The sequence below is a fragment of the Jaculus jaculus genome, chromosome 12, assembly GCF_020740685.1.
Source record: "Jaculus jaculus isolate mJacJac1 chromosome 12, mJacJac1.mat.Y.cur, whole genome shotgun sequence".
Classification (NCBI taxonomy): Eukaryota; Metazoa; Chordata; class Mammalia; order Rodentia; family Dipodidae; genus Jaculus; species Jaculus jaculus.
In genome coordinates this window covers 27997781-28011259 of record NC_059113.1, presented here as the reverse complement: position 1 = coordinate 28011259, position 13479 = coordinate 27997781, and the positions used below count along the sequence as shown (strand labels likewise).

General features: G+C 39.8%; 1 protein-coding gene across 5 annotated transcripts in view; it reads left to right on the top strand.

Moving 5' to 3' along the window:
• Nucleotides 1-13479, top strand: part of Zmat4 (zinc finger matrin-type 4) — a 430717-nt gene that overhangs the window by 293995 nt on the left and 123243 nt on the right. Inside the window, exon 6 of one of the 5 annotated variants that reach the window (XR_006632928.1) lies at nt 5342-5434. The exons of the other annotated variants lie outside the window; for them this stretch is intronic. The gene's annotated coding sequence lies outside the window, so the exon portion shown is untranslated. The remainder of the gene's footprint in view (nt 1-5341; nt 5435-13479) is intronic. 5 annotated transcript variants of the gene reach the window in all.

Genomic DNA, 13479 nt, shown 5'->3' with positions numbered 1-13479 from the left:
AACACAATTGTAAAGTGAATAGTGGGGAAATGGCACCAGAAGGGAATTTAGCTTAGATCACACCTGGTTATTTTCACAGTATTATTTGAACGTGTTTTGACACCTTAGCTGTTGCATGTAGGCTCACTGATCCAGAGACCACATTTTGGATTAGATAACTAAGCTGCTTTAAATGGTTCATGTTCATGTCATATTCTTGGGTGGGAATAGGGTAAGAAAATAGTTTGATATAGAATGGATCTTTCTTCTTTTCTCTTTCTTTTTTTGCAGTTGAACATAGTAAATTCATATTCTGCAAACATCATTATGCTTGAAGTCCCAAGGGAATATCAAATTATTTGTGTTTCGTTCTTGAATCCAAAATCATTTCAAGAATGGAGCAGGGGAAGGTGAATAATGACATCATTATTGAAATATAACACAAACTGTGAGGAAGAAAAGAATTTCAAAACCTCACAGTTTTAGAATTGAAAAAAAAGGACAAAAAAAAAATGGCACCAAACTTATGGTCAACAGCAGGTCATATGGACCTTAGTGACGAGGTTGCTAAGAGCAGGGATGGGAAGGAGAGCAAGGCTTAGGCTGGTGGTCTGGATGAGACAAGTCCGTGGACATACATAAGAGCACAGCGTAAGGAAGCAGGATGTTTTCTGATAGCCAGTGGCTTTTTCTGAAGACAGAGATGACTGGCTGCATCTTTGCTCATAGTGGACTCTGGGCAGTCGAGTGGGTGCCGGATCTGAGTGGGAGAAGATCCCGAGGGTGAGGGTCCCAGCTCAACGAGATGGGTAAAACTGGTGAGAGGCCAGCGGGGACAGAAGTGTGGCAGGGGGAGAAAAGCAGTCCCTCTTCCGCTGCTAAGTGAAAACCATCTGTGGAGTAGAATTCTCCATGACACCCTGGCAGGGATTTGGGAACTGTTAATAGGAAAATATAACTTTAATGAGGAGCCTGAGTAATGACTGAGATTTCTGTTAAATTTCAGATCCAACAAGAAGTCTACTTGATAAACATTCCCAGTAGCCTATTTACATCTGGTAGGGAAATCCTTTAGCTGGGACAGGTTTTCGCCTATTATTTTTATTAATGAGACTAATAAACAGAGCACTGTCTACAAAAGCTTGCTTAGTCCTCCATCACCACTGAGTAGGTTCCAGAAAAGCATAGCTAGCCCCTCCATCATCACTGACTGATGAGGTCCCAGAGAAGATGAGCTGTGGTTTTAACATGGAATTAGTTTTGCACATCTGTCATGATGTGTCTATTGTGTATAAATATATTAAACAGGCAATTAGAAACTACTGGATTTATAATTTCAGAGGTGGCTGTTGCATTGAAAACAGCCATAAATTTGTCTTTGAGAGCCATTGTCCTTTACTGTGAGATGTTGACCAAGAACAGGAAACATGCAGCAAGTGACAAAACATGCCTCCCCATATTTAAGACACTTAACTGTTTTCCAGTTGTCAATTTTGGCCACAGAAGATGCCTAAATGGCACGAGAAGCAGTTAAACATGCGTATTCTTCTCAGTGCTCTAAAGCCCTTCACTGGTGCTGCACGAAGGTCCCTATTGTTTAGTATAAGCTCAAGTGCCAGGGTTATATTTTGCAGGAGCTCAGCAGTGTTTTCCTAAGATTCTGGGAGGCTAGATACATCACATTTGCTCTTCAGTAGCTGTAGGCTGTGATAGTGGCATGCTTCTATTTCACAAAGTGACATGCAAAACCAGGAGACACCTGTCCTTTAACAAACAGAAAAGTGTTTGTTTTTTTTTTTTTTCTACAATTGCGACTTTGATTCCATGCAGAAAAAGCAATCATAAGTATCTTTGATGTTGAATCTGCTGCAGATGGACTTAATTTTCTTTGGTAGATGGGTTTCTATAGTGTTGATCACAATATAAGAATATAAGAAACAAGAGTCTGGGGAGATGTCTCAGTGGATAAAGGGCTTGCCACTCCCATGAGTGTCTGAGTTTGGATCCCCAGAACCCATTAACGTTGGGCAGTGTAGAGCTAGTGTCAGCAATCTCAGTGTGCATACAGCAAGAAGGGAGGCAGGGCAAGAATCTTCTAGAAATTTATGGGCCAGCTAGACAGTAAACGCAACAGTGACCAGTGAGGAACCCTGCCTTAAATAAGACAGAAGTCAAGACCAATACCTAGAGTTGTCTTCCAACCCCTGCCTCCGCCTCCAACCTCCACACACTCACTCTACCATGCACATGCCTGCACACACACATGAATACACACACACACACACACACGAACACCCACACATCATGCAAACAACTCCCCCCCAAATGTCAAATTTACTTAAGCAGAACATACCTATTGATATAGTTGTTTACTGTGTCATCATAACTAATATTTAATGAGTACCTACCACGTATTCCTCTGTAATGGACACCACGCAAAACCTCAGAGTATAATTATGACATCACCATGGTGTGTAAAGATCTGTCTCTCTTTCTCTCTCTCTCTTTCTCTCTCTCTAACATTCATATTTCTTGCATGTGTGTGGGATACGCCTGCATGTGTGTATGTTTATGGGCGCACATGCACATGTTTCTGCATTTGGGAATTAGAGGCTGACCGTGAGTGTCTTCCTTTGTTGCACTGGGACCAGATCTCTCACTTGGTCCCAGAGTTTGCCAGTCAGCTAGCTGTCCAGCTTGCCCCCAGGATCCCTGGTTTCTGCCTCCATGTGTTACATTACATGGGGTCACCATGCTCCTCTGGCATTTACGTGAGTACTGAGAATCCAAACACAGGTCCTTATACTGACACAATAAATTTTTTACTGGTAGAGCTATCCCTCAAACTGGAACATTCTCAGTGTGGTCACCAGGTCCACAGCAATGTGGTTTTTGTGGCTAATGCAATCGTGTGATAAATATTTTACCTGAAGATCTTTTGTGTGTTTTGTGTATATTAAGGCACAGAGTCATGATACAGAAAGAAACAAACCAAAGTATAGATCATTTTACACTTCGTAATCTAGTTTTTTAAAAGTACATTCTGCCATTTTACAGTATCATCCCATGTCAATCCTCCCCCACACCCTGCCAAAAATGGTGATTTTTGCGGTTGAGAAGTAAAGAAGAAGGCAGAACACACATTTTCAGATCATGCCTGGGGCCTTTGTGTGGTCGCCAAAACACTGAGTGATATCATACACATGCTCTTTGGTAGGAGCAACAGAAAGAGTGGTGAGCATCAGTCATTCAACAATCACTTGTCAAGTGGCTGTTAATTGACACCATGCTCAGCAGGGAGTGTGTTCAAGAACTCCTAAGAGCTTTGCTGAAGCGGAGAATTTGAATTTTGCATGTTTATTTATTTATTATTTATTTATTAATGAAACACACACACAAAGAGAGAGACAGACACAGAGAGAGAGACAGAGAGAGAAAGCGCCAGAGTTTCTAGACACTACAAACTAACTCCAGACTCATGTGCTACCTGTGCATCTGGCTTAACGTGGGTGCTGGGGAACTAAACCTGGATCCTTAGGCTTCATGGGCAAGTGCCTTAACTACTGAGCCATCTCCCCAGCCCCCTTGAGCATAATTTATAGGGTGGTTCTGAATCCCTACATGTGTTGTGTGTGCCTATTCTATGAAATGGGGAAACTTCTCTTAAGATTCAGAAAATCCAATTTAACTTAAAATTCGATAGCAATAAAACTAAACGTTTTCTTTACAAATATGGAGGCATCTGATGTCCTTCCAGGAGAGATACTATTTGCTGCAACATCACTTTTATTTGGAAAGTGAGTACAATTCTTACATCATATAAGTAGGGTATTAGACCCAAACTAGGAACAAAATAAGCAATAACTTGAATTTGGAGTCTACTTTCATAAAGTCTTACAAACTATGCTACCCTGCCTGAAATGGCTAATGAACAAGAAGGGACAGCCCAGCTCTTCCAAATTCTGGCTAGCAAAGTGCAAAATGAGGTGAAACCAGTTAACAAGCACTGCTATTTTATAAATTAAAGTCTTGATATCCTTTGCAATTGAACATGAAAGACATCTCTCTTCTACTGGGTGGGGGTTGGGGCCTGTGGGTTTCTCAAAATCTTGGTGAATCATTGATATTCCAGGAAGTGGACTCAGAGGCTTGAGCACTGGCTTTGAGTCCTACTGCTGTTATTAGGTAGTGACTATAGCTTGTTGCGGAACGTGTAGGGCTATTGTTTCCCACCCTGCCCACTCTGGACCATGAAGGAATGATTTTCCGTGAGACTGCATACTTGTAGTATAGGTGGTGTCTTTCTGGAACAGGATGTAGTTTCTAAGCCTCATCTTAATGAACTGACCCTAGTTTGCTTCCAGTAAGAGCATTTTATTTTATCCTGTCTCTAGTTTCTGGTATATGCGCATGCAGATGTGCACAAGTCATGCACACACATGTACAGAGAGGCCAGAGGAAGATGTAAGCTGTCATCTTCTATGACTCTTCTACCGTATTTCCCCATACCAGAAACTTTGAGTTCCCCCCACTTTTTTTTTTTTGATTAGTCTGTCTGAACAGGAATCCCAATCCATTAGCCCTGGGTGTTCAAGCATGCCTGGCTGTTTACATGGGTTCTGGGTATGACCTCAGGTCCTCATGCTTGTGAAGCAAGCACTGTTACTGCCGAACCATCACTACAGCCCTCTATATTGTTCTAGACCTCGTGAAGTTCATAGTCTAGGGACCAGTTAGGTATGTGATCATCGCAAGCAACCTCTGCTCTTTGGCTGTGTCTGCCTAACCTGTATCCCGACTTGCTGCCCTACACAAACCAACACATGAGGAACATTTCTGCTTTCTCCCCGATTGCCAAGGTTCACCTCAGTCTCCACAGGCCAGCGCATACCAAGCCCTTCACTCTTTCCCACAGCTTGTCTTTATCCCCATAAGCTCCCTCAGCATTAGATGCACATTCTGTGTCTTATCCATCTTTAGCCCTCATACGTAAACTTTCTTCAGTGGGACCAGGGATCAGGGCCTCTGCAACACACATGTGTTTACACATGAACCAATATATGATTACTGGTCACACGTGTTGGCCCTGCCATTTGTTTTCTCCAAGTGTTGTCACTGAGAGTGGAGCTCACCACTTTTGTAGCTCAATCATGTGAGCCCATTTCTGCTGTTAGAAAAGTGACTCCTCTCAGAGCTAGCCTCCTGCTCATAATATATACACGCTCTTAGATACATCTAAAAACATCCACTTGAAGGTGCTGAAGAATAACCAAAGGAGAAAAAAAAAAAGGCAAAGCCTAGGAAAGAGGAATAATTGTAAAATAACACAGTATTTGCAATTTTTATGGTTTTTTTTCCTCAGGGCTGACCCCAGTCAGCGACCAACTTGACTGACTGAAACTCAGATGAAAACCAAGAGGTGCTGTCTCAGGCAGTGAGTTCATGAGGATGAAAGGTAAATTGCCATTAACATTAAAAAATAATCAAGCAGGAGGAAAACAAAACAAAACACAAAACAAAACAGGAGACTCCAAGCCCTAGAAAACAAAGGGGAAATTCGTGAGAGGAGAAATTCAAGATTCAGAGGGAAACTTTAACTTAATATATATCTTCTGTTTCCACCTGTCCTTGACATGGAAATAACAAATCCACAGTGCTGATACCAAACAGGCCAGCTAGGCCTGGATATGCTATGTAAGCAGATATTCCACTGCCAACTCCTCTACCCTCCCCACCACCACCACTACAGAGAAATAGTGTAGAATTCAGATAAATTCACAGACTGCCTTAAAAATAAATACTCTGGAGTAATGTAGCAAAATCAAAAATTTAGATAATATGTCATTTGCAGTGTCTAAATATAATTCAGAATTAAAATACATATATATGAAGAGACAGAAAAATGTGAACCATACTCAAGAGAAAACTCAATGAATAGAGGTTGATACCAAGATGGCTCAGAGAAGCTGTGATCCCATTTATACTCAAAGATGTAAAGTAAGATATAATCATGGATTAGGAAATAGAAAATAAAAGGAGCAGAGAATATTGTTCAGTGGTAGAGTGCTTCCTAGCATATCAGAGAACAGGGGTTCAGTTCCAGAAACAACCTCTACCCTCTGCAAAAAAAAAAAAAATCAACATCAAAACAAAAAGAGCTAGGTGTACATCTTAGATATAATGCTATCAATTTACAAAAATTAATTATCAGAAGGACTTGTGGTATGAATTTGATTTTGAAACAAAGAACACTGAACTGAAGGATCATGTTAGCAGAAATTGCCTAATCTTAAGAGCATGTAGAAAAAAATTGAAAATTAAACCACAGCACTGGAGGTAGTATCAAAATCTTATGACTTGTAGAATAAATAAATATAGATATTTGAGAAGTTCATGAACCTTAAGTAAGGTAAAACACATACATCCCCACACTCTAGAAAAAGTGCTTAAGACTCCAAAGAGGAAAAAAAAAAAAAAAAAAAAAAAAAACCAGATTACACCATTTGTAGAGGATGAAAACAATATGTATTATAGTCAAGTTCTCATTTAAAAAAATACTGAAGCAAGTGGAATCCAAGAATGTATTGAAAGGATATATAAAACAAAACAATCAACCATCCTGTCAACTTGTGAAAATATTCCTCATGCACAAAGGTGGAGGAAGACATCTTAAAGTGCACAGAGCTGAGGGATTTGCTGCCAGCGTATTTGTCCAAACACTGCTGATGGAAGATCTGCACGCTGTCCAGATGGGAAAGCAGGGTCTGTAAGAAGGAGTGAAAATCACCAGGAATCATAAATAATGTATGTTAACATAACAGGTTTCTTTTTCCTTAAAACAAAAATCTTAAATTAAGATATAACCAGCACACTGTAAGCTTTATGTTTCCAGGTGTACAATCTGGTGATTCTCTGGGTACTCCCAAAACTGTGTGACCACGCATGATATCCATGTCATAATATTTCCTCAATCTGATCGAGCCCCATGTTGTTAGCCATCATTATGTGTTCTTTCCCACAGCCTCAGGTACCAAGAGTCTCTCACCAGGTACATGATTTGCAATATTTTCGTCACCTTCATGGACTTGTCTGTTCTGGAAATTTCACATAAATATGTGCCTTGTGTTTGGCCCATTTAAGGTCTTTCTCAGACTTCCACTAGATGGTTCACTTGTTTACCCACCAACCGATGGACATTTGAGTTGGTACCACATTTTAACTATCCCAAGTAATAAGGATTTTGAATGTTTGTGTAAAAGATTTTTGTATGAACTTGTGTCATAAATTCTCTTAGGTTGCATATACTGCAATAGGCTTGCTGGTGATGTGGGAACTCTGTCAAGCTCACATTGGGCTGCAGAACTGTTTTGAGAAGTGAGACCATTTTCTATAATCCCCAACAATAAATGAGTGTTTCTGTTTCTTCACATTCTTTCCAACAATTAATACTGTCTATATTCTTATTATAATTGTATAATTGTCACTATAATCTCATTGTGGGTTTGATTTGCCATTTCCCTTTCACAGTGGATATTATCATTGAACAACTTTTCCTGTGTTTGGTGAATATTTCTACAACTTGGAAAATACTCTTTCTATCCTCTCACTAGTTATGGCTTGGGTTGTCTTATTTATTTATTTTTAATTTAGGCCCCTCTCCACCCCAGTTCCTCTGAGGACCTTCCTCTTTCTATGTAGCCCTTCTTCTGTTTTATTGCCTCATTCCTTTGGTCCTCTTCCTTCCTCCATGTCAAAATGTTGATGGGCCATGAATGCACCAGTTAGCTCATGTAAGAAGGGCAGTGCCCTAGGGTACTTCTTGCCACTCTGTGGCTCTTACATGCCTTCTGCTCCCTCTTCTTCAGTGTTCCCTGAGCCTTCAAAGCCATAAAACATAGGTATCTCATTTAGGTTTGAGCTCTCCATAGCCTCTTATTTTCTACTTTGATGAGTTTTGAGTCTCCTCAGTGTCTACCCCCATCTCCATAGAGAAGGTGCTGTGACTAATATTGAGAGCAGGACTCACATTCATTCTGCCACTTCCTCTGCATTGTTCTGAGACCTGGCTGGCTGTGGTTCATCCAGTGCTAAGCCCTGGTCTTTCTCTTCTTATTACCTTGATAAGTCCTGTGTCTCCTCAGTATTCACTACCATCTTGAAAATTAAAAGAATACTAACAAGAAGTGAGAATAGCATTCCCCTAAGGACATTATCATACACATTTAGAAGGCATTTTGATGAATAGCATATCTTCATTCAGTCAAAGAATAGTGGTAGCTTCCCTCTAGTGGCTTTGGCTTCCCAAGCCCTAGGCTTTTGACTCTGTTCTTACTAACAAATGTGTTTTTCTTCCTGGTGAGTTTTATTTGGCCTTATATCCAAATAAGAGTATTTATGGGGGTAATTGGCAGCTCTTATTTGTTTTAGTTGGTTTTTGTTTTTCCATTTAGTCTCAAACTCATAATCTTCCTGCCTTTACCTCCTTGAGTACTAGCCTCTTATCAGGTACATAATGAGGCATTTCCCTCCAATTCTATGAGCACTCTTTGAATGCCTTAACACTTTTTTCTCCTTCGATGCACACATTTTTCGTTTTGATTAGGTGCATTTTTTAGGCTTTTTCCCCCTTATATGCATATTTGGAAACAAAACTAAGGAAATGGCCTACTCTAATTCTCACAAAGTTTGGCACCAGTTTGTCTGTCCTGTAGAAATTTTACAAGTTTAGATTTTACCCTGAAGAATCTGATTCATTTTGAAGTAACACCCTTACAAGACTTATGCATGTAGAGATAAAATTATAATATTAGCACTTGTTGGAATAACTACTTTTTATGTTTTTTCCAATTGTTTTTATTAACAACTTCCATGATTGTAGCCAATATCCTATGGTAATTTCCCCTGCCCCCTACCTTCCCCCTTAGAAACTCAATTCTCCATCACATCCCCTCCCCCTCTCAATAAGTATCTCTTTTATTGTGATGTCATGATCTTTTCCTCCTATTATGATGGCCTTGTGTAGGTAGTGTCAGACACTGTGAGGTCATGGATGTCCAGTCCATTTTGTGTCTGGAGGGAGCACATTATAAGGAGTCATACCCTTCCTTTGGCTCTTATATTTTTTTCTGTCAGTCACCAATTCCGAAATAGACCCTGAGCCTTGGAAGGTTTGACAAAAATATTGCAGTGCTGAGCACTCCTGTCACTTCATTCCAACACCATGGTGCCTTCGGAGTCATCCCAAGATCACTGCCATCTGAAAAGAAAAGATTCTCTACCAAAAGTGAGAGTAGCATTAACATCTTAGTATGAACATTAAGAGACATTCTTACTGAGCAGTTTGATAATCATAGTATATACATTTAGCCAGACAGCAGCAGATGTTACACCCCTAGGGCTCATGACTACCCCTGTTTTAAGCTTTCAGTATCAGGGATGTATTCCCTCCCATGGACCGGCCCTCCAGTCCAATTAGAGGGCAGTTGGTTTCCACCATGACAGATGGGCCACTATTGCACCTGTTGTCTCATTTGGGCTGGCTGGCTAAATATAAGGATTGTAGTGTCCACTGTTGAGTATCTTCACTGGTGATTTCTCTCTCCCCTTTTGAGCTCCATGCCGAATGGCTTCTTCTAGCTTTCTGTTATTTGGTCTACATGGAGGAGGTTATCTGCTCATTTCACAATGGCCTTGCAGCCCAAGTATGTGGAGTCTTCAGCAATAGGGTCTTACCATCTATTGCTGGTAGGAAACCAAGGGCCTCACCAATGGCGTATAATATTTTGGGGGCATCAGGAACCTGCCTGGCCATCAACTCACTGGAAGATATCCCATCCCTGGCACTGAAAATTTTCTAGCAACAATCTTTGGCTCTTGAGTGTTCCATTGTCCAAACAAGTAGTTTCCATATGATTTATTTATATCCTCTTAGATTTTGATTAGCCCTCCCTCCACCTTTCCTTTACTCAGTCTCTTCCCCTGACCTCAGTTGGGCCCTTTCATCCCCATGATCTATTCTTCCACTTACATATATACAATACCACCCTATACAATCCTCCCTTCCCTTTCTTTTTTTTCTCTTTATATCACTTTTCTAGCTTACTGGCCTTTGCTACTGAGTTTCCGTCCATTGGAATGACTACTTATTAATGAATTTTGTTGGCATCCTTACTGGAAATAAATTCACCATAAATATGTGGTATTATTTGGGGATTATTTATTCTATTCTATTGATGTTTTTGTTTATCCCACAATATTAATTATTACACCAATGAGTTTAACTTTTGAAAGTGAAGTGACAGTGTTCCATCTTTGATCTACATTTTCAGCATCAATTTTTTTTTTGCCATTCTATATCCCTTCTATCTCTACATAAATTTTAGAAAATTTTTATTAAAAACTTCTATAAATGTAAACAATATACCATGATCTTTATCCTCTCCAACTACACTTTCTTCTCCCCTGCCAAACCCCTCCTCCACTTATTCCCTTATTCTTTCCAAGTAGTCTCTCTTCTATGTCAGTCTTTTGTAGATAGCACCATCCATTGAGAGCATGAATGCCAACTCCTCTGTGTCTAAAAGACAAAACTGTAAGCACTTCTCTCCTTTCTTTTGCTTTTGCAATCTTTCTACTGCCTCTTTTGCAGTGGTCTCCAAGTCTTGAAGGGTGTGACAGAGATATCTTATTTAGTATTGAACACTCTACTGTCATTTCTCAGCATTTTGGTGAGTTTGGAATCACCTCATTGGTCACCATCACCTGAAAAGAGAAGCTTCTTTAACAAAACATGAGAGAATCATTAATATATAGGCATGAACTTAAGTATTAGGGCTAGGGAGATGGGCTGAACTGTTAAAGGTGCTTTATACCAAAGCCTTCCATCCCAGGTTCTAATCCCTAGTACCCATGTAAAACAAGATGCACAAAGTGGCATGTGTATCTGAAGATCATTTGCCAGACGCAAGTATACACATTTACATTCTCTCTCTCCCTCTCTCTCTCTCTCTCTCTCTCTCTCTCTCCCCCTCTCCCCCTCCCCCTCCCCCTCCCTCTCCCTCTCCCTTTCCCCATGCAAATAAGTAAATTAGGTAAATCATAAATATTTAAAGGGCAGTTTTGTTGGCATAATATATCTATTTAGACAGATAACAGTTCCAGTTTCCTCCCTAGACATTTTGACATCCTAAGCCATAGGCTTTTCATTATGATTTAAGTATCAGGAAGGAATTCCAGGAAAACTCAGAGAGAAGTTATTTTACCCCATAAGAAGCATGTCACCATAGCAGCAGTTGGCACATTTGTCCTGACTGCTTATCCATAGAGCTTGCAGGGTCCACTGCTATTAACACAGTTGATGACTTTTCTATCTCAACAGGCTGCGTAGCTCTTTCCAGCATCCTGACAGCTATTCAACAGGGAGGAGGCTTCCAGATCAGCTCCAGCTTGATTTCTCAATGACCTGCAACCCAAATATGTGGAGTCTTCAGTGATTCAACATCTAGGTCTAGTGGGCAGCCAAGAGCCTTGGCAATAGCCTGTAATATTTTGGGGGCATCAGAGGCCTCCCTGGCCAACAACTTGCTGGAAGGTATCCCTCCTCTGGAGTTAAAAATTTTCTAATAACAATCCATGGCTTCTGGGTACAGCATTATTCACCCTTACAAGATACATTTGCCCAAACGCTCTATTTTTATAACATAGACATTACTAGCTTGTAAAAAAGCAGGTTTCCATATGGTCTTCATAAATGCTGGTTAATTCATACCCTCCTCTCCACTGTCCCTTCCCCTTAGATGATCTCCCTGCCCAGTATGCTGCCCTTTACTTTCATATCTACTATCCCATCCACTTAAGCCTTCCTCTCTCTTTCCTCCTTTATAGCCCCTTTCTAGCTTTCTGGTCTCTAGTACTGATTTTTATTCCCACCCACATACAAATCTAAACATTTGAAGCTAGGATCTATATATGAGAGAGAACATGCAGCATTTGACTTTCTGAGCCTGATTACTTCACTTTAATTTTTTCCAGATCTATCCATTTCCTTGTAAGTTTCAGCTTTCTATATGGTGGAATAAAATTTCATTGTGCAAATGGATGACGTCTTGATTATTCACTCATCAGCTGAAGGGCTTCTAGTCCGGTTCCATTTCCTATTTACTGTAAATGGAGTGGCTATAAACACAGAAGAGCAAGTGTCTCTGAGGTAGTGATTAGTCCCTAGGGTCCGTGTCCAGGACTTGTGTGGCTGGGTATTTCTATACCAATTTTAACATCATCCTGCCGATGTCTCCAAAGCAGACAACTAGGATTTCACAGGCATTGCATTAAATATATAGATGAATCTTGGCAAATACATAAATGGTAATATGGCAATTCATTTAGTTGGATTTTTCATGTGTCAATGATAGTTTGTAGCTATTACTGTGTATGTCATTCACTGATTTTGCCAAACTTATTCACAATCACTGTGTTATCCTTGATATCATCTCAAATGAACAAGTTTTCATAATTTTACTTTTGGGTTGAGCATTGTAAATGTATAGAACATAAGTTAATTTATTTTTATGTAAATCATGTCTTGACGTTTTTTGTAACATTTTTTAGCTGAGGGCAAAAGGGAAGATAGAGGATGAGGGGAGAGGAAAGAAGAGTGAAGGAGTGATATGAGTGAAGAGAGGAATTTCTTGGATATTTTCTTTTCTTTTCTTTTCCTTTTTTTTTTTTTTTGAATTTTGAAACATCATTTCACTCTACTTCAGGCTGACCTGGAACTCAAAAGGGATCTTCCTGAGTACATGTGCCACCACATTCAGAGTTTGGGATGTTTTATATACCAAAATCTGTTATGTGCAAGTCAAGAGTGTTGTACTAATATGAATATTTTGAAATTTTCTTTCTAATAGCTGGGCAGGAGTCTACATTGCCATGCTGAAGAGGCATGGATTTGTTGTGTGTGTTTGTTTCTTTCATTAGGAGAAATCTCTGAGATACTTATGCAGTATTAAACATGGTAATAGTTACAGGTCTCTCACAGGTGGTCACCATCAAGCCATGGATCCTCTCCTTTTCTGGTTCGAATGTCTTGATCATGGAAGATTTTTAGAGTTCTTTTTTTAATGCTTTGTCTTCACTCACTGGCAGAATCATTATTTTTCTTGCTTACTACTGCAGTAGAGTACATTCATAGTTTTACCGTGTTCAACAAACTTTGCATTCCTGGTATTACTTCTAGTTAATCACAGTGTATAATTTTTATTCATTTATGGGCTCAGTTTTCTGGTATTTTGCTAAGAATTTAAAATGTTTCTTTAAAATGTTTTATTATTTATTTCAAAGACAGAGAAAAAGGCAAACAGAAAAAGAGAGAGAACTGGTATGCCAGGACCTCCAACTGCTGCAAATGAACTCCAGATGCATGTACCACCTTGTGCATCTGACTTACTTGGGTCCTTGGGAAATGAACCTGGGTTCTTTGACTTTGCAAGCAAGCACCTTAAA